General features: G+C 47.5%; 1 protein-coding gene across 3 annotated transcripts in view; it reads right to left on the bottom strand.

The window, feature by feature from the left end:
- Positions 1-19,181, bottom strand: part of BOC (BOC cell adhesion associated, oncogene regulated) — a 54,368-nt gene extending 35,187 nt beyond the window's left edge. For all 3 annotated transcript variants that reach the window (XR_004081676.1, XM_031056631.1, XM_031056632.1), the window contains exon 1: positions 18,967-19,181. The gene's annotated coding sequence lies outside the window, so the exon portion shown is untranslated. The remainder of the gene's footprint in view (positions 1-18,966) is intronic.
- Positions 19,182-19,508: the final 327 nt, after the last annotated feature.

Here is a 19,508-nt window from a genome sequence, read left to right as displayed (position 1 = left end):
CCCCCCCCCCCCCCGGCTGCCTCCACCTCTGAGCCGTGGCGCAAGCGGAGCTGGCGAGCGCCGCGCAGGCATAGAAAACAAACACGTGGAGCAGAGCCAGCTGTGAAGTTGGATTTGGCATACGCTGTTTGCAGAATGAATAAAAGCACATGAGAGAAGAAGGGAATGGGAGAAGGGGGACAGACTGGGGAGCCGGGGGTGCCCTGGGCTCAAGGGGAGAGCGTGACTCCAGCACAAAGCCCTGGCACATGCCTGCTGCAGGGTCTTGTGCCCTGCGTGGAACTGGAGGGGGGGACAGTCCTACAGCCACGTTTCCTGAGCTATGTGGCATCACACTTCCACACCCCTTTCCTAGCAAGCTGGACTGTTTTTGCATGTGCTTGACCTCCCTCCTGGGCAAAAATTAGTGTGTTCTGATGCAATATGTGAAACATAAATGCACTTTTACCCGCCAGGGCACGCAATTCTCCCCCTTTCTTTCTTTCTTAGGGTTTCTATTTCCATTGCACATTATGCTCCAGGGCCCCACAGCACAGGAACCCCTGATCCAACTGCCCCATCACCTCGGCTGAGATTACATATGTTGAAGGTCCACATTTGCATTAATCCCCCTCCCAACTGTCCCTTTCTGGAAGGGTTTCAGACAAAATATCCCTCCTCTTAAACCCAAGCTCCCAGGAGATGTTAGCTTAGGTATTCTTTATTATCCTGCCTTCTGTCTGGTCTAGCCATGGGAATGGCACTGGAAGGCTTAGGAATAGATCACCTATGGCCTTACATCAACACTGGATCCATGCAGGTTTTCCTCCCTCTCCCAATCATCTCCAAGCAAAATGAAACAGAAACTTATGCACTCTGCCTGGTTTGGGGCAGAATCCAGTGATTTGACGTGGTTTGCTTGTGGTTTCCACCCAAAACCATAAACCAGCCCAGGTTTGCTTGGAAGGTCCTCAGCTGTGTTTGGAGGCTGTAAGAAAAGCAGCAGTGTCCTACCTGGTCTTGGACCCTGTCCAAAACAGGCCAGCAGCTGGATGGATTAACAGCCCAGCCTGACCACCCAGACACCTGCAGACATGTTTTCACAAGTCTCATTACCACCCCTGAAACACAGTAAGGACTTTACCCTCTCTGGGCCTGCCATGAACACTTGTCCCTCAGCATCACTCCAAACCACCAAACTGACAACAAGAGACAGTATTCAGATAGTTTTCTTCCTGAGAACTACATTATGGACCCCTGATCACGGGCAAGGAAGGTAGCTACCTTGGAGAAATATTGCAATTGCTTTTTTGTTTTGGGGTGGAATTTACTGAGACACCTAATGCAGCCATGGATCACTGCAAATAAAGCATTGCTCAAAACCAACCACCCCACTCCGATCGCTCTCCCTTTTGGAGGCAAATTAACAACACAGAGATGGATAGAAACTCATAGTCTTGGAGGTCATGATGCCACATTTCTGGAATTGCCTCCTCTATTGGACAAAATATGCCCTGTGTCTCAGCTTTCCAGGCTGCAAGAACTGGAACAGCAAACTCCAGCTGGTACAAGCACTAACGAGATGAACATGAGTCAGATAATTTCAGATTCTCATAGAAAGGTGCTAGACAGGTATGTAGTGTTATTATCTCTACTGCTTCCTGGTAGCCCCAGGATTTTTGGATTAGTAAAATACAGATGTCAGCATCTTGGGGATGCTGCCTCAGTAACTGAACCAAACAGGGAGCGGCATGCTGATTGCAACAAGGGGAAAATATGAATTTGCAGTGCACACAAAATATTGTGGTTAAGGGAGACAGATACCACTGACAACAGGGAACAGGATAATTCATTGGGGTTTGTCAGACTAAACTTTCTGAAATCAGAGACTTAGGGAAAGTGTTTGTCAAGCAAACATTCAAACATCCAGCTGCCAAGAACTAAGTAAACAGAGAAGGAGAAGTAGCAGAGCCAATGTGGCACCATTTGCAAATACCCCATGATCATCAGTCACAGGCCAACTGAGCCCATCAGCAAGCCCTAGTGAAGCCAAGGGGATGAACCACTGCAGGAAGACCCACCACCAGGATGGACAAACAACGAGAAATTCACACCTTCAAAATGTTTTCATCTAGAATAGGATTTGCAGAACTGGGCAGGTGTAAGTACAGCAGTCTGTGTGGTTCAGTGGGCACCTTCCTGTACCACACACAGGCAACTACCTGGGCACATGAAATAAAGACAAAGTCCAGGCTGAAAATAGTCCTCCAAGACAAGACAGTGAGCAATACCCAACAGCTCTGGTACCATGCATTTTAGTCCCACTTCACCTGAAAGCCTGCAGTAGTATTTACTGTGCTTATGAGGAGCCAGAAACCAGGGCCAAAGATCAGAGGGCAAACCAGCTGATCCCAGCCCTGAAGCCAAGGGTGCCTAGTGGCACTGGGCAAGTGAGGGGAAACACTGGTCTCTGCTTCCCACCTAAGTGCCTATCCATCAGTCAGGGCTTCACTCCCATGGTTCACAAGACTGCTGGAAAGGGTACCTGGATGACTTAAGGGATCCAAGAAAATGGATGAAAAATATGCAAGTTTAGACATGCTGTGCAGTAAGACATGCACATGGAATTTCCAACCAGGTCTGCTGACCTCTCTGGGAAAGCATTCAAGATTGGAACATGTCAAAAATAAAGCTGAAACCCATCACAGGCAATCCTACAAATGCACCTTTTGTCTACATGCCCCTATTCTTCTACACCTTGTCCCAACAATGACACCAGAGTGGCATTATATTAATTTCCTATAGATCAGACCTCTCTTGGCTGTCTGAAAGAAGTGTAACAGACACAGGGCATGCTTCAAGGCCAGCACTGGATGCATCACTTTTTTATTAGTCACTGGCCATGGATGCACCCACAGTAGTGGTGGTATAACCATTCCTTGGCATGTTTGTGGCCATCTGCATTCTGCACAAGTGATCGAAAACTCTCATGCTGCAAAGGTGCTGGGAAGAGGAAGTTTGTGGTTCTGCAGCCCAAAATTACTGACACCTTTGTACCTAGACTGTGTTTATGTGCAGGAGGTTCACGGGGGGGTTAGGAGAGCTGTCATCCTCCTAGCTAGAGAAGGACTGTGAGAGATCAAAGGACCCAGAGAGGCTGCTGGTTCCAAAGAAAAAGAGGCTTGCAGGTTTAGTTGTGATGAATAGTGACTCTGTCTGAGTTGACACAAAGGGACTTGATGCATTTGATGCATACAGCATTGGTTCCCTCCAACTCTGAGGGAAGAAGGTGGCCTTCCACAGGGGAACTCCATCCAGATTTAAAAGGCTGAACCTCCATACTAAGGAACAGTCCAGTACCACAGACAAAAACCCTTGAAGTTTTGTTCATCAGGAGATAAATGACCTCCTCTAGAGTCCTGACATAAGTGCTCCAAGTATTTATAACCTGGAAGAGACATCAATAAAGAGGCAGACTGGCTTTAACTTTCCCTTCTCTGCTCCCCTTCTGTATTCTCACCCTCAATTTGCAACAGCCCTTGGGCAGTTAAATCAGCAGCCTACGCGATGCAGTATTTAAAGCCCAAGGAGCTATAAACATGGCAGTAAATATGTGCCTACAGAGGTTTTCCACCCTCCATACCCTCCAAACTTGCAATTTTCTCACATGGGAGCCTGGCTCAAAACAGACAGGAGGAACCAGTGCTATGACCAGGCAGTGGTCCCCGGCACAGCCACAAGCTACATGGGGCTTGCTGCTGCTGCAGTCCCAGCAGTGCAGGGCTCCTTTGGTCACAGAACAAGGTGTTCCCAAGCATCACGAGACAAAAGTGCTCCCTGTCCTGCAATAGGAACAACTGAAGCAGAGTTCAGCACCATCCCAAATCCAACCAGGTGCTTCTGGCAGGACAGGAGGTGGCACAGCAGTCCTAACCCCTGTAAGGAACATGCTGATCTCGTTTTTGCAACCACAATGGCACTGGTGTTGGACTCTCACTCACAAACAAGTGCAGACTGCTCATCTACTCCTTAGGGTTTCCAACAGGAGAACAAGCACCTTAGACCACTGACAGCATTTAGTCACAACAGTAGACTTTGGTTTGAGATCATTCACATCACCTGGGCCACATAGCACGACACCATCCCACTTTTGGTCCATGCCTTTGCTGTTTCCCTTGATGGCAGAAGCAGGTGAACAAAGGGTTAAGCCTGGTACAGCCTCAAAAATCACTCATTGCTTTCTGAAGCAAGAACATCTTTGGCAGGGTCCCCATCTGGGAAATGACATCCCGTCCCCCCCTCGCATCCCCCTGAACTCAGAACAAAGCACTGCACTGCCCAACATGCTCCTCCACTGTTTTCATCTTGGTCCAAATGCTTCTTGCGTTTCAACTTCTGCCAAAAAGAAATGCATAAAAAAATATAAAAAAGGCATGTGTGGGGCAGGGGAGAGGAAACAGAGTGGAGGGAAGTCATTAAAACCAAATCTTGATTACCTACCAGTGGTGGAAAAAGGAAACAAGGGAGAGGAGATTTTTCTGTTGTGATATTCTTTTTCAAGCTGAAACCAGTAGGCACAGAGGAGACAAGACTTCTCCACACAATCCTCCACCTGGGACCAAAATTAACATGCTTTGCCTTTCCAGTCTACCATGTGCCACACCATCATCATCATCAGAGGAGGAGGCATCTGCTTCCTCAAAACAATTTCTGCCAATCACCACACACATTTTTTACTACTCTCACAGAGTTCCTGCACCCAGCACTGAGCCCTGCTGGCACAGGACTGGAGGACACAGCACAGCTGGCCTGCCATTTCCATCTTGATATCAAATACAAAGGTTTGGCCATTGCAAAGCTATAGGAAATCCTAGGGGAAATGAGCCTGGAGAAGATGGCTTGTGCATGCTTTGTGGAGAGGCTGGATGGGCCAAATGAAGAGTCCCAGACTGGCTCTGTCTCCCAAAAACACAGAAAAAATAATTAAAAAAAAAAAAAAGACAGACAGAAAAAATAATTTAAAAAAAACGCATTGGCTAAAGAAGCATTTAAAAGCAAAACAAAAAACCCAGTCTGGTTTGTAGTCTGTAACAGCTGAACCCAGGGACATACAGAGCATGCTTTTTGTTCCTTCAGTACAAAAGCCCTTGGTTTCCCTTCCTCCTCATTCCAGCATTTCCCCATTGGGGGTGTCAGAGACAGTTCAAGGCCTCGCAGTACTTCGGACAAAACTGGGTCTTGCTGCCCTGAGAACAAGTGACTGGGATCTAAGAGAACTGGGGAGATTTGGGGAGCTGAAGAGCTGCAAAGGCTAAACCTGCTGCCCCTGGAGGATGGCCAAATGGTCACCATCCCCATGACCTGCCACAGGCCAGTGCTTCCCTCCAGGGTTTGGCTTTCCAAGGTGTGCCTTTGGCTTGCAGGCTGCATGGCCAGGCCACTTGGATTCCCCAGGGCTTGCTTGTGCTACAGCTGGTGCTCTGCAGCATGTCAAAGAGAGGGAGAGATTAACTCCTTTTTCAAGTATCTCATTACTGTTATATTTTTAAACACAGCTGGTTGAAAATTTTTCAGCAGAGCCATAAATAAATAAATACTTTGAGGAAATTTCCTGCGATCTGAAAATTTTACTGACTGGTCTGGCCTTTATCAGATTATGTTCCCTCTCCAGTATGCATAAGCTCCACTTGCTTCTACTTTCTCTCCTGTAAGGACCAAATCCATTGAAATATCTATAAAATATCAAGATTTCAACGCCTGTACTGTTTGATATTTTAACAACCACCCTCCTGACAAGCACAGCAGTCACATATTCATTGTTGTCTCACCTGGTGATTTTTAATTTTCCCTGCAATCAGAGGTGTCGCCTGCCAAGACCCTATGATCCAGACATTAAAAATTTATTTCCTAAACCTGTCTGCAAAACACTTCTTTTCCTGCTCTTAGGAGAGAGATGACAGAACACAATCGGTTGGGAATCTAATGTCTCTGATAGGCTTTCCTCTTTCACAGATCACCCGGCTACAATGCCTCCATCATAGCTAGCTTGGTTTAGAAAGCAGTTTCTACAGCTGAGGACAACAGTCAAAATCACCATCTGTCATGACATCCTACATAAAATAAATAAGAAAGACAACACCACCCACTACCTCCTATTAGCAGACTGTTAAGGAAAGCAAACAATCACCCACTTCTGAAGAAGCCCAAGACAGGAGGAGCATTTCTCTTCCAGTCGGTCCCTGCCTGCCTGTGGCAGACAAAGCCTGTTTAGTAGTGTCTGTACCAGAAGCTGCTATTACATAAATAGCAAATAAAGCTCAGCTGAGAAGAGGTGCCCCAAGCGTGAGGCTCTGCACATGGAGCAGAGGAAATGCTTGCTCCAGAAAAGCCGCCTTTCTACAGTACTTCTCATTTTAACAGGATGGTTCCCATTTAAACCCTCTTCAATCCTGAAAGAGATGGCTTGGAGCTCCCAGCCTCCTTACCCAAATGCTAACCCACTCCTTGTAGCCCAAAAAAGGAAATAAATTCATGAACAAATAATTTCCAGTACTTTTTTTCCAGGCTATTGTTATGTGACTGCATTTGGAAGTAAGAGAGAAAAAAAACAACCAAATACATGACTGTGGTCAGAATCTGGCCCAGAACAGGGGAAGGAAAAAAAGAAACCTCAAACCCCAAACCCAATCCTTGTTTTATATGTTTAGTCATTTTTGGAGAAAACTGTAAGCAGTAAAAAGACCAGGAATAAACACTAACACCAGCTTCTGGGCTTTGGGGTTGACAACAGGAGATTCTAATCTATTCTTCCATCTATCAACGCATTCTGCTCAGCCTAAAACATTTTTAAAACCTAAGTCTAATATGCTAATAATCTAATTGAAGAAGTCTAACTTGTCTTCTGCTGCAAAGGACTAAGAAGCTTTTGTGTTGTGAATTGCTTTATCATTTTAGAATGTCTTTTCAATGCAGAAATCACCTTTGCTTGAGAGGTTTTAGCAAATGTTTCACAGGAAAGATCAGATGGCCTTCTCCAAAGACTCACCCAAGCAGTGTTCTGGGAGGACACAGCAAGCCCCTGTCATTTGATTGCCTACTAGGAAATATAAATCTAGAATTCTTTGGATTTTCCAAAAATCCTTATATTACCATCCAGTAAAGGAACATAAGGAGTATTAGATTCCTTTATTGTACAGAGACTCCTTTAAGAACTCAGGTGCTCAGCAAAAGTCATCCTCTGCCTCAAAGACATTTATCTCCAATTGCTTACAGGGACTGTCAATGCCTTTTTTGAGAAGGGAAATCTGAGACTGTCCCACAGCACTAAACACCCCCAGAAAAACCTTTCACTGTTCAATGCAAAGCCATCTGTAGATCAGCTCAGGCAGTACCTACCCTCCAAATTACATTAAATACTGTCACTTGCTACAGACCACAAGTGCAGCATTAGAAGCGGGAAGGAATAAGGTCTTTCCTCTCCCTCTAGCAATTGTGAAAACTCACCTATCTAAGGGAAATACAATCTCAGAATTACCATTAGGGAAATCATTCACCATTTCTTAACTTGGAAAATATAATAAACTCTTCCAGGAAGAAGAGCACTCAGTTTTGTGAAAATGCTGCTCCATAATTTTAGAATCCAGTTGTGCAGCTGGCACACTCTGCCCTAGGATGGGTAAAACAAGCTGTTCTCATATAGTCACATCCACAACGTGCTGCAGGATTTAATAGTTGCTCATGAAAGAGATAAGCTATATAAACATAAAATGTTAAAATGGGACAGAAAGCAGCTTCAAGAATTCTCTCTGCAAGCACAACACGGAAACAATTATAATTTCCCTCTGCATTTACTGCCAGCTGAAGTTCTTCTGTTTCTTTGCTTTACTTTGCCGATAACAAACATCTGTTGGAAGCATCCTGCCCTGTGCAAGAGAGGAACACATCTATCGCAGCCTTTGGGGCTCTGTACTCAAGCAAAGCCTCTGGTGATCCTCCTCTGTAACAGCCACAGAAAAACCTTTGCTGGTCTTACCTATTGACTACAAAATTCTTCCATGGGAAATGAGTCTTTTTTTTTGCAGCGTACAAGTAGTTCAAGTAGTTAAGGAGACCTTCAGAAAAAAACATGATGAGCTCTAGGAGAGATGATCTCTTGAGGTCCCCCATATGTGTCTAAGGATCTTATTTTGGGGTCTTCCTTCCCAGCTCTTGCCTGCTACCAGCTTTTACTCACATATATATTTCTTCATCAGAAAGCTCTAGAAGCCCAAATCACCAGGCTCCAAGATAAAGCCGACCATCTGTGGCTCATTAACAGCTTTTGATCCTTTTTGGCCTGGTTCCTACACGCCCCTTGCAGATGCTGGCAGCTCAGCACATGCCATGTCCCCTGCTTCCCTGGCTGCCTGTAAGGAGACAGGTCAGCATAAAACCCTCCTAGCTTGCAAAATGCTGTGAGATCAGAAATGCTGGTGGGGAACTTCAAAAGGTTGCCTTTGAACCCTTGAGCCCCAATCCACCAGCTGAAGGGAAAGAAGGGAAGGAGAGACATGGATCTCACTTTGAGGACGGCATTTCTCCAGAGGAACCTGTGGGGAGGCAGCAGCCCTGCCTGTGTCTGCAGGCAGCCACCGTGCCCGGGCAAGGGCTCCCGGACCCGCTCTGACACGCAGCGCGCTGTGCTTGCCGCGGGTCGGCGAGGGCTGGGAGCACCTCTGCAGCAGTGGGCTGGTGCCTGGGGAGGCACCCCTAGTTGTTCCTTATCAGCCTTCTCCAAAACAAGTAAGGGCAGGGGCACACAGGATATGGCCCAACAAGCCTTTCTCAGCCCCGGCAACTGCTGCTGGCAGCACTGGGACTTCAGGCAGAGAAGGGGAAATTAAAGACAGAAAACAGGGAGAAAAGGGGGTGCAAGGACCTGGCAGAGACACATCCTTTGGGAGGCAGCATGCATGCAGGGAACAGGGCCACGCTAGAATCCTCAGCTGCAATCCTGTTCTCCCTTCTCATTGCAAGGTCTGAGGCAAAACTGAAAAAGGGCTGTGCGCCGAGAGAGAGGAAGAGATTATACACAGTAAACATGAGGAGGGATGGGTGGCACAAACCCATTTTAATGCCTTTTCCATCCCGTGCCCTGTCTAATTCAGCTGGACAGTAGTGAAGGCAGCAGCTATGTTAGGACCTCTTCGCAGTCTTTCAGGCACAGGGAGTGATCTGGGATCAACAGAGAAGAAAAAACTATAACTGTGCAGCTGTCTGACATCTCCCCACCACTCTTCCACTCCCAAGGCACTGACTGCAAGGGCACAAACACCTCATCTGAGATCTCCTCTGTAATTCAATTATTTAGCTTGCAGAGAGCAGATCAAAACACTTGCCAAATGGAGAAGTCCTGCTACAGATAGGTTCCTCTTCCTGGAGAGTAGAGAGCAAAGAGTCATCCCTTCACTTAGACACAAAGAGCCCTTGGCAGCAGTGCCATTAAAAACAGTATGTTTCAAAGCATTCCTCTGAGCAAAAAGCCTCTGACTGCAGTTCAGGCTGTTAATCAGACAGTAGAAGGGCATGGCCATGAGCAGTCCCCCAAGACAGTTTGCCTGCAGCTTTTTGCAAATGGATACCAGAAGAGGATGCATCTGAATCCCCACCCACTCCCCCAAACAGTGGTCTAAGTCAGACAAGAAAGGAGTGGGGAAAGAACCTGCTCAGGTTTCACTGAAGCAATCCTATCCTCTTTGAGAGATCGTTCCCAGTTAATGCATCAAGCCAGTTTTTGCTCATGTCCTGCCATTGGTGTCCACATAGTTGCTCCCTACTGGGCTGCCTGTGCCTGTAGGGCTCAGATTAGCACTCAGGTACCCCTGTATGTCCCCAGACATGGGCTCAGTGTGCTCAGGAAGAGCAGCTCTTTGGTACGGTTTAACTTGAGATTGCACGCTGCAAGCAAAACACTGTTATTACACTGGCACTCTCGTCTTCCAGCTACCTTTCAAAACATGATGCCACAGCTGAAAACTGGCTGACAGGAAAGAACTAAAGACATAACTGGCTCCTTTCCTTTCCCTTCAGCCACAAGCTCTTGCTCTCCATCTGCAGCTCCCCAGCTCCACAAGACGCGCTGCCTGCCCCAGTGCAAGGCATGCACAGCAGCAGGACAGTACCAACACCACCTGCAGTGCCAAGTGCCCCTTTGGGAAATCACTCACTGGAGCACATGTAGCCACTGATGTGAGCTGAAAGCTAAGGAAGATGAGACTCTGCTATGACAACTCAGCTTCAAGGCGGACAACTTTCAGTCAAGGTTTACTGACACTGGACTTTGACCTCTTCTGAGCAGGGCACAGTAGAAGATGGAACATGAGACTGACTATCAGGCATGGTGGGGTCTCTACTTAGCTGCAGTCCTGACCTGCCAAGTCACTCCAAGGTACATGTGTCCTTTTCATGCTCTATTTTTATCTCCTCTTTCACATCTGCCTCACTGTTTTGAATGGGAATGTAGGAACAGTCTCCCACTACAAGTTAACATGGTATCTGTCATAGCTGTGTCTCAACCTTGGTTAAAACTTGTAGACACAACTGTAATACAAACAGTAATTTAGGTTTTGGAATATGGTGATGGGGGAAGATGGCACAGCAGGCCTTTCTCAGGCTTTAATCCAGAGAGTCAAGAAACCTGTACTTCAGTGCTAAAACTATGCTAAAACTGGGTTATACTCACATTTTTGTGGCTGATGAAATTTGCACTTGTTTGCTTGGTCACTAGTTTGGGAAATTTTTTTAAAGGTACTTCTTTCAAGTGGCTCAGAGGTTAGGGATGCCCAAAGCTATCCCCTGGGAGATTATAGGGTCAGGCATCAATGATAAACACAGCCTGCCACTCGCTCTTGATGTTGGTGTCTTTGCGCTCCTATTCCCTTCTCCCCAAACCTGCAGCCCAGGCAATTGTGAGAAAAACAGGACAACTGTATATTTAGCAACTATGTTCCTGCCTAAATTGCTACATGATATAAGTAGCAGACCCTTCCTTCCAGAAAAGACCACAGGCTTCACAATGCCATCATTGCCTGTATTGCACATTTCCCCGCCAGGCAAGCACAGCCGGCTCTAGTGGGAGCTGGAGTAGACTGGTTCCTGTCCTGTGAGACACAGGGCTGGCTTGTCTTCCTGTAGCCATGTAAACCAGATCATTCTTCCCTAAGGCTTCCTGAAACTGGCTCCCTACCTCCCTACCAAGAGGTTTCTAGGGTCAGCAAACACACCCAGGCTCCAGCAGCTCCAGCTCCGTACCTTGGTACTGACCTCCCTTTCTCAGCATCCATCATCAAACTAATGGGCTGCATGGTCATCTGGCATAGTTGATCATGATCCCAAGACCTTCCTCCTCTCTGCTGCCTGGGCAGACGCCTTTGACAGGATCTGGAGCTGGGATGACAATAGCTGAACTACTCTTGCAACATTTACAGCACCTCAGGCACCCAGAGCAGCAAGGTCCTCAAAGGCAACCAGTCCTTGCATGGCCCTGGACTCTTTCTCTATGGCATTACAAAGGTGTTCAGGCACAAGCTGGCACAGAACCAGGAGCTCAGCTCCTCATCTGCTGGAAAGCAGACATCTTTTCCCTTCAGGCCAGTCCCAGACACCCCAAGGTAAAGTCGAAGTGACAAAAGGTGATGATGGACACATCTAAAGCAGCTGGCGTACCTCTCTGAGGAGCTCTTCATGCACCAGCTTCTCCCAGGCTTGTCTCACCCTACAAGCCTCCAGCTGCAGAAATTCCTGACAGCTACAAGCCTGATACCCTGCTTGGCCAGCTGAGGGGTATGGAAGTCCCCAGAGGGACTCAAGAGCTAGTAGATATCAAGCCCTCCTCCTGCAAGGGTCCCACAGCTCTGCTGTGGTCTGGCTAGCCATGCCCAGAAGTAGTTAGTAATGAGGTGTTCCTCACCGGAATCAAACCCCATTGCAGCTGGTTAACTGGGGCCATCTTGCTCTCTTTCTGCCCAGATGACTCTGGCTTAGAAGCTGCACTTCAAGTGCTTGCAAGCCAGGATATGCCTGAATAGCCGCTAACAAAACAGGGTGCCTTCCATGCAGGAGTAGGTGGTCAGGGCTAATCTGGGCAGCTGTTACACTGGTGACAGTAGGACTGTCCCATAAACCCACCAAGCATGACCCTGTACTGAAAAGTGAAGAGGGGGAGCTGGTCTCAATGCACGAGTCCCATTGACTCCTCACTCTACCATCAAAGTCGGCCCAGGTGTTTTTGAAATATCCCACCCAGCATGTTTCTGAAAACATCTCTTGACACTGAAACTCAAACCCAACCCTTCAATCTGACAGTGCTTGGGTTTGTTTTAACCCAAGCAGCTTTCTTCTGGAGAAATAAAACACAAAAATCATATGCCCATCAGCATTCAGGGTTCCCAAAGAAATCTCACACTGACAGCAGCAGGCTCTAAAGAAGCTGACCAGACAGTCCTTTTTACCACCCATGGCCAACAAATAGCAGGAATCTTCCTGCTCCAGCAGGGACTGCCATCCAGAGAAGTGCTGGAGCAATGAAAATGCTCTCCACATCAGCTACAGCTCAGGGAGCAACTTGGGACAGAAGGCACCAGATTAAATTTCTTCAACATCCAGAACACTATTGGCTTCCAAATAAGTGTCTATTTGTGTGCGTGCATGCACAAGAATCCTCGCTCCATGGTCTGTCTTTGTGCCAGCATGCTCCCAGCACTGCGACTCTCTAGGGACAAGGCCCATACTTGTATTCAATCTTGGCTTTGGTTCCCAAACACTAAGGTTTCAGATTATGTTTTAAAAAACATTTTCTCTGGCAACTGGGCTGTTAATGGCTGTGATGTTTTTGCTCTCGCCTCCTCCCCACCTTTAAAAGCTTGGCACTAAAGGGCTTCTTTGAAGATAAGGCCAAATTTTCAATTTAAGGGGAGGAACTTCATAAAGTAGATTTGAAGGGATGGAGAGGAGGAGGGGAAAAATAAGAAAAACAACCAACCCTGGAGCCACTTAGCCTGTTGAGATGTACACTGTACAGCACATAGGATTACAATGGCCTCTCTGTACCACCACTGGCTGGAGCCAGAAGTTCGCTGCAGCTGCATTGCTGCTACCTACGCCAGGCTCCCCAAGGGTCATGCTCAGAGAGGGCCTTTGCTGTAGCTGCACACCAGCCTGCCCTCCAAACCAAAAGCATCCTGCACTCCCTAGAGAGCCCCCATCCACCTAGCAAGCAGGGGCACACGTCCCCAGAGGCAACCACAGGAGCTGCCCACTGGGCTTTCAGTGCCGCAGGAGGCTCTCTGCTGAAACCAACTGTGGTTCTCATCCAAGAGGCTTTTGAGGGCCAGCAAATCTATGGTCCCTCTTGATCTCCAGCAGACCTATCCTCAACACCACAAGGAGGCAGGGAAGTGCCATTTAGTTTTGCAGGTGGAGAGCTGAGGCAAAGAGCAACTTGCTCCAACTTGGGGGGAAATCTGTGGTGTAGAGGAGAATCAAATACAGCTGCCCTCACATCCCAGGCTTGCACCCTAAAACACTGGCATCACTAAGCAAGGTGGCTGCTCTCCCTAAAATTACCAGGAAAAATTACAGTGACATTACTAGAAGAAGCTGAATTTTGCAAATAAATGCTGTATTCCAGGCTAATGTATCCATACTTGAGGTGTATTTCTCAAAGACTACCTCACTATGTTTGTATTATCACAGGCTTTCTAAACAACACTAAACCCAACACATTAATTCACTGGGGTCTGTCTAATCTGTCCTTCTGTCAACTAAAAAGAAAATAAAAAGTAACCTCATTCTCGTATTTGAAAGCTGACAACACAGTTCTGACAGGAATTTTTACACCCTTTTCCCCTACACTCATGATTTAAAGAACAACAGAAGGACATATATCTGAAGGCAGACTGATGCACAGTCTTCAGATATACAAGCTTGTTCAGACTCGCTGACATTACAAGCAGTGAACACATCCCTGCACTTGGCAGGGCCCTGGGTCTATGGTTGTGCATGAAAGTACAACCTGCTAGCTAATCTCTCTGCCAGAGTGGACCTGAGAGAGCTGAAATGCTATTGCTGCTGCAGGGCTCAGGGTGAAAAGATTTACTGCCTTTGCCAGGCACAGAAGTTAATGAAAAATGATCGCTTTCCAAAACACCATCTGGCTTTCACACACACATCTACAGACACCGCAGCCCAAAACCTCCGCAAACCTGACAATGGTGGGTTTCCATAGGGGCAACATGTTGCAGTGTGGTGTGGACTTTGCCCAGCAAGCCTCCAGCACTCTGCACAGGCACAAGGCACAGTCACCATCCTCACATCTAATGGCTGCTCAGAGAAGATGACGGGACACAGGGCAGCAGCCTTTCAAGAGCAGCAGAGCAAAAAGCAAGGAAAAAGTCTGGCTCTCACCTCTGTGCTGGCACACTGCCCACAAGGAGGGCAAAAAAGCTCGAGCACGTCCCACACGCTCCCTGATGCACATTTCTCTCCATCAATGCCACTAGAGCTAAAACAAAACAGCACTGCCTCTTACTCAAGAGCTCCTACAACACACAATGGCAGTGCTCAGAGCCCCTCACAGGCACCCAGTCCAGGTGCTCCACTACCAACCCCATCAGGCTCCCATCCCAGAGCTGAGCCTCCCATCCCATTTGTCCTTTTGCAGGGAAGAGAGGCCGTTTTAATAAAAGGAGCATGTAACATCCTCGGGGCAGGGATCTGTTGCTCCCTGTTTAAGCATGGAGCAACAGCTTAAGAAAGTTCTGCACTGCCTGCAGCAGCTCTGGGACTGTGTGAGCACCAAGTGGTTTCTTTTCCCTGCAATAAATATCCTTCTGAGCTTTTCAGCCAAGTTGCTTCCACTGCATCCATACTCCTTTTGTCTTAGCTTCCCATGGACACTCAGACAGCTGTGTTGCTGGAGCACACGCTCCTGTGGAGAGATTTTAGAAGACTTACACACAAATATGCATACAAAGCAAATTTTGAAAGCTTCCCTTTCTGCAAGCATTCCTTCCAGAGAACCGGCTTCAAGCACTGTGTTCAGCCAGTGAAGCAGCAGATATGATGTCGTATCATTTGGAGCCAAGGGGAAATAAACCCAGCATCAGGAAACAGAAAAAGAAGCACGCAATACCTTGCATTGAACAATTTCCCAAAGTACATTTAGAAACCTGAAGGATGATATTCACCCCCATTCCACCTAAGGACCTGCAATTCATTTAGTCATTATTCACCTTAAATTGTTCTTGTGGCCTAGGAACTGGAATACATAACAACTTCTTAAACTGAGACTGACCACAGGAGCACCAGAACATACAGCAGCAGGTTTTTTTCCCTCAGGATGTTTTCAGTCTAACCAGAAACAGGAAGTCTCTGAAGATCCTGCAAGAGAACTTTTTCCTTGTGGGATATCCCATCCTAGCTGCAGAATTCACACTGCAGATTTTTAGCCCGGGAGGTAACGGTTTAAACCAAGAGATCTGCAAGCCTTGGTCTATAACATGCCAGTATTAATATATCAAAGTCACCTCTGCACATTAAAGAAGTCCAAGGGAAATGTGCCTCATGTCTCTGAGGCACTCGGCATCAGATATTAAAATGAACAGCCCACCATTATTTACTGCCAAAGGAAGTTTTACTAACCTCGAGTTACCTCAGCCTACTGCTGCTGCAACACCTTGCAGGCTGAGTGACTAAACTGAGCCCAGCTAGCTGAGCTCAAGTCTCTGAAAACCCACCTGCCGGCCAACCTGGGCTAAAACAACCAGCATGGTCCCCAGCACACCTTTCCCTGTCATTGCTCCCCAGCTCCATGAGGCAGACAAGGTGGGGTGCTGGGAGACAGCCTGCCTTTGCCTGGGAAAAGAGTGATTTTGGAGGCACAGAGGTGCCTCTCCAGCCCTGTGCCAGTCCTGAGGAGGCCCAGCAGAACAGAGAGGGTTCTCCCCATGCACCTGAGTTCTGTCCTGAGAGACGTGAGAATAGGCACAGGTCAGCCGGCAAGAGCCAACATAGAGAGTAATATCTGCCTCTCCTCCCAGTGCTCAACCCATCAGCACAGTTCCATTTTCTGCATGGGAACAGTAAGGCACAGGGCTGTGGAGAAAATTCAAGCTCAAAATAGGGCATGTTGTGCATGGGCTGAAGACCCAGCCCAAACACCTCCACTTCCCAACACAAGCTTCCAACTGAAGTGCCTTTCCTGTCCTGTCACCCATGTTCCCTCCCACAGCCCAGGTAGGAGAAGCAATATTTGGTTTTTTTCCTATGCTTGTTATCAAATTGCAAGGTTTCTGTGCTCCTAAGGGCATGTGGTTCAGGAATAGGCCAGGAAACACTGGCAGGTAGATCTGGCGGTGTTTCAGTCAAGTGCTTCACTAACAATCACAAGAAACTACAAAAAATCAGGTCTGCCCTAAATGAGTAACTTTTCTTAACTCAGGAAAGGCACTTTCTGCACTGCAGCACTGGGGAGTATGGGGACAAAGCAGGCTGCTTGCTTCATAGCCCAACCCGTGATGCTTCCTGCTCGGCAGGAGGCTCCAGCTGGCTCCAAAGAAGCAATTCTGCTGGCCCTAGTAAGCCAGGAGGAGCTACACCAGCATCATGAAGGTACTGCAGGGCTGCCAGCTTGGTACTGAAGATTTGGAGGGATCTGTCTGCTGTTAGTTTTGAGGACATAGCAGAATTGCAAGCAGTGAAGTGGACTGAGCAATGATTCACCTGTCCTTCAATGGAGCAAACCTCCAAGCCAGGAGTCTCACCCTCTGAGGGCTGGAAAGACCTCTGCAAACACCAGACACTGGGTTTCACTTTGCAATCTCAAAGAACCTCTCGGTCTGTGCTTCTGCATCATGTCAGTAGAAGAAAAGCTGCTTTCTTCAGACTGCAAGGATACACAGAACTCATACAATTTACATGTAAGTTTGGAGCACACACATGCAGAATCATGCAGCTCCAATGCTTCTTCGTTGTGCCAAGCAGAGAAGAAATGTGTAGATTCTTGTACTGGGATATCTCTCAAATAAAGGTCCTGTGGGGGTGTGTGTATGAGTGGGAGAAAACTGACCTTGCCTTTCCCAGCTGCACAGAGCGTCTGTGCACCGCTCAGATGAACCTGCCTCACATTCCCCAGCAGGAAGCAGGGAGGACTGCACTGTATCTGACTTCAACCCTCACAGCAAACACCTATTGGGACCCCTTCTGCTTGGAATATGCAGGATGAGTCCCTGTATCTGAAGGGGAGAATTAAGCAAAGGACCTGGAACAAAACTCCATTTATTTATTGTAAGAGAATATCATGCACCCAGCAGGAAGCTCACAGCTCTTCCTAATTGTCCTACTTACTTCAGAAGATCCCCACATGACTCCTAGCAGCATGGGAATTTATTTCACCTTCATTTCTTTAGGTCACTTAAATAAACAGAACAAATCTCCACTGCAAACCCATTGTGTGTTTCTGCTGAAATCCTTCCCCACGACATGAACCTCAATATTCAGTCCATAAATTCAAAGTGTCTGCCATATAAGTACATAGGCATAAATATGGAGGAACCCTCCTCTTAATTGCAAGCACACTAAGTCAGTTAGTTTCAAAAGAAAACTAAGATAAAATTATAAAATTCTACTTTCAAAATGCCCACATTCTTCTAATATTTTCCATGGTAGTTTTTTAGCCCATGGGAAAAGAAATTTTAACAGCAGATTGCAAATGGACATATCAAAAAGACACTATGGTAGCAATTGAAATTGTAGAAATGTAGAGATGTAGAAATTAAGAGAATTGGGCACCAAGAAAAACATTTAAGACATGCTGGGAATTACATGTGGTCTCTGAGTGTGTGTATGGATTCCTGTTATCCCACTCACATAATGCTGCAGAGAGGTCAAGAGAGTTTCTTTAAAACAAGCAAGGACAAAAAAGACCATCTTTAAAGATGTGAACTGCCTTTCACACAATGCCAGTGAAATAACACTTGGGGTACCAGAATCAGTTGGGGAAATGCCCAAACACAGATTTGTATTAAGTACCTTCTGCCAGTTGGGGGTATTGGTTAAAGTGTATTATTTTCCAAAGTACCTTCAGAGCTCTTGAAAAAGTCTTGTTTGGACACAGCTACAAATTCAGCATCCCACTTTCTCCCCAACACATTTTCTATTTACAGGCACCATCCAGACGATCTGCCAAAGTTGCAGTCCAAGCAAGGAGGCATGCATGCACAAAACCCACAACATCCCACTGCCGGGCAGAAAATTGCTTCCCCTGACCCAAATCACTCCTCATCCTTGCACCAGCGTTAAAAACTCTACGGTCACTGAAGAGGACAAAATTTCTACTAACAGACAGACTACCCACTCCCGCTTTTCTCTGGTGCAGCAGCAGCCCCTTCACAGAGCACAAACCGAAATGCCTTCGCATCTGCCAGAGACAGCTCTTGCCTGTAAACTCCCAGCAGCTTTTGACAAGAGTTGGAGCAATGGAGGATGGATCTGCGGCTTACTTTGCGCAGCTTCTCCTTCTCCCTCACTGCTCACCGTGCCTCCTCGCCCAGCCGGCAGCGAGGACGGGGCAAGGTGGTGGACCAGGCTGCTGGGGAAGTTCCAGGGAGCCCGGCAGCGTGTGCGTGCCCTGGGCCCTCCATTAGCTCTGGGCGAGCCGCCGACGAGGAAGAGCTGGAGGGAAACATCCGAGCCCCCCACATCTCACCTGCCTGCGCCAAAACAAGCGCCGTCCCGGCGGGGACCAGCGGGTCTCCACTACTCCCTTGTCACCTATCCTACATCCCTGGTCAGACCCCCTTCCTTACATCTCCACACCAACTTCCCAAACTCTGCCGCTGCCTGAAGATGGATGGGGTGAAAGCCCTGCGCCCCATCGCCCGCCACCACCGTGCATCCTCCCAAGTCCCTCGCCAGGGCCACCAGGCCCGGGCCCCCTTCTCTTTCACTCACCGCGGTCTCCAGTGGAGCAGGCGGGGGGAAACACAAAGATGCCCCAAACGAAGGGAAGTAACAAAGAGGCTTAACTCCAAGAGCTGGGAACTTCCAGGCCGGATCTGCGGGGAATTCACTACACACACACACGCACGCACACACACACACAGAAAGAAAAAAAAAAAAGAGCGAGAGAGAAAAAGGGGGGAAAGAGGGAAAAAACATTTTTATTTTATTTCATCCTTGTTTATTGTAATTTTATTTTTCTTTCCGTTTTTACCCTAATTTTTTAAATTTTCTATTTTTCCCCCGTTCATCCTTCCTTTTTGCTCCCTGCCTTCCCGCGACTGCTTAATTCCTCGGGGATTGTTGTTTGGCTTTTGTGTTTTGTTTTGTTTTGTTTTTATTTCCCCTGTATCACCCTGGAAGTGAAACGCATTTTAGGCCTCAGCCTTGAGGAAACCCGAATCATAGCAGTGCAGGTGGCCTGAGAGTCTGCACCTGGCCGGATCCCTTCGACGTGCCTCCACCCCCGGCCCCGGACGGGGAGCACCTCGCCC

The sequence above is a fragment of the Geospiza fortis genome, unplaced genomic scaffold (assembly GCF_000277835.1).
Source record: "Geospiza fortis unplaced genomic scaffold, GeoFor_1.0 scaffold1, whole genome shotgun sequence".
In the NCBI taxonomy this organism is placed as follows: Eukaryota; Metazoa; Chordata; class Aves; order Passeriformes; family Thraupidae; genus Geospiza; species Geospiza fortis.
Note: the sequence above shows the minus strand (reverse complement) of the source record. Positions and strands in the feature narration are given on the sequence as shown.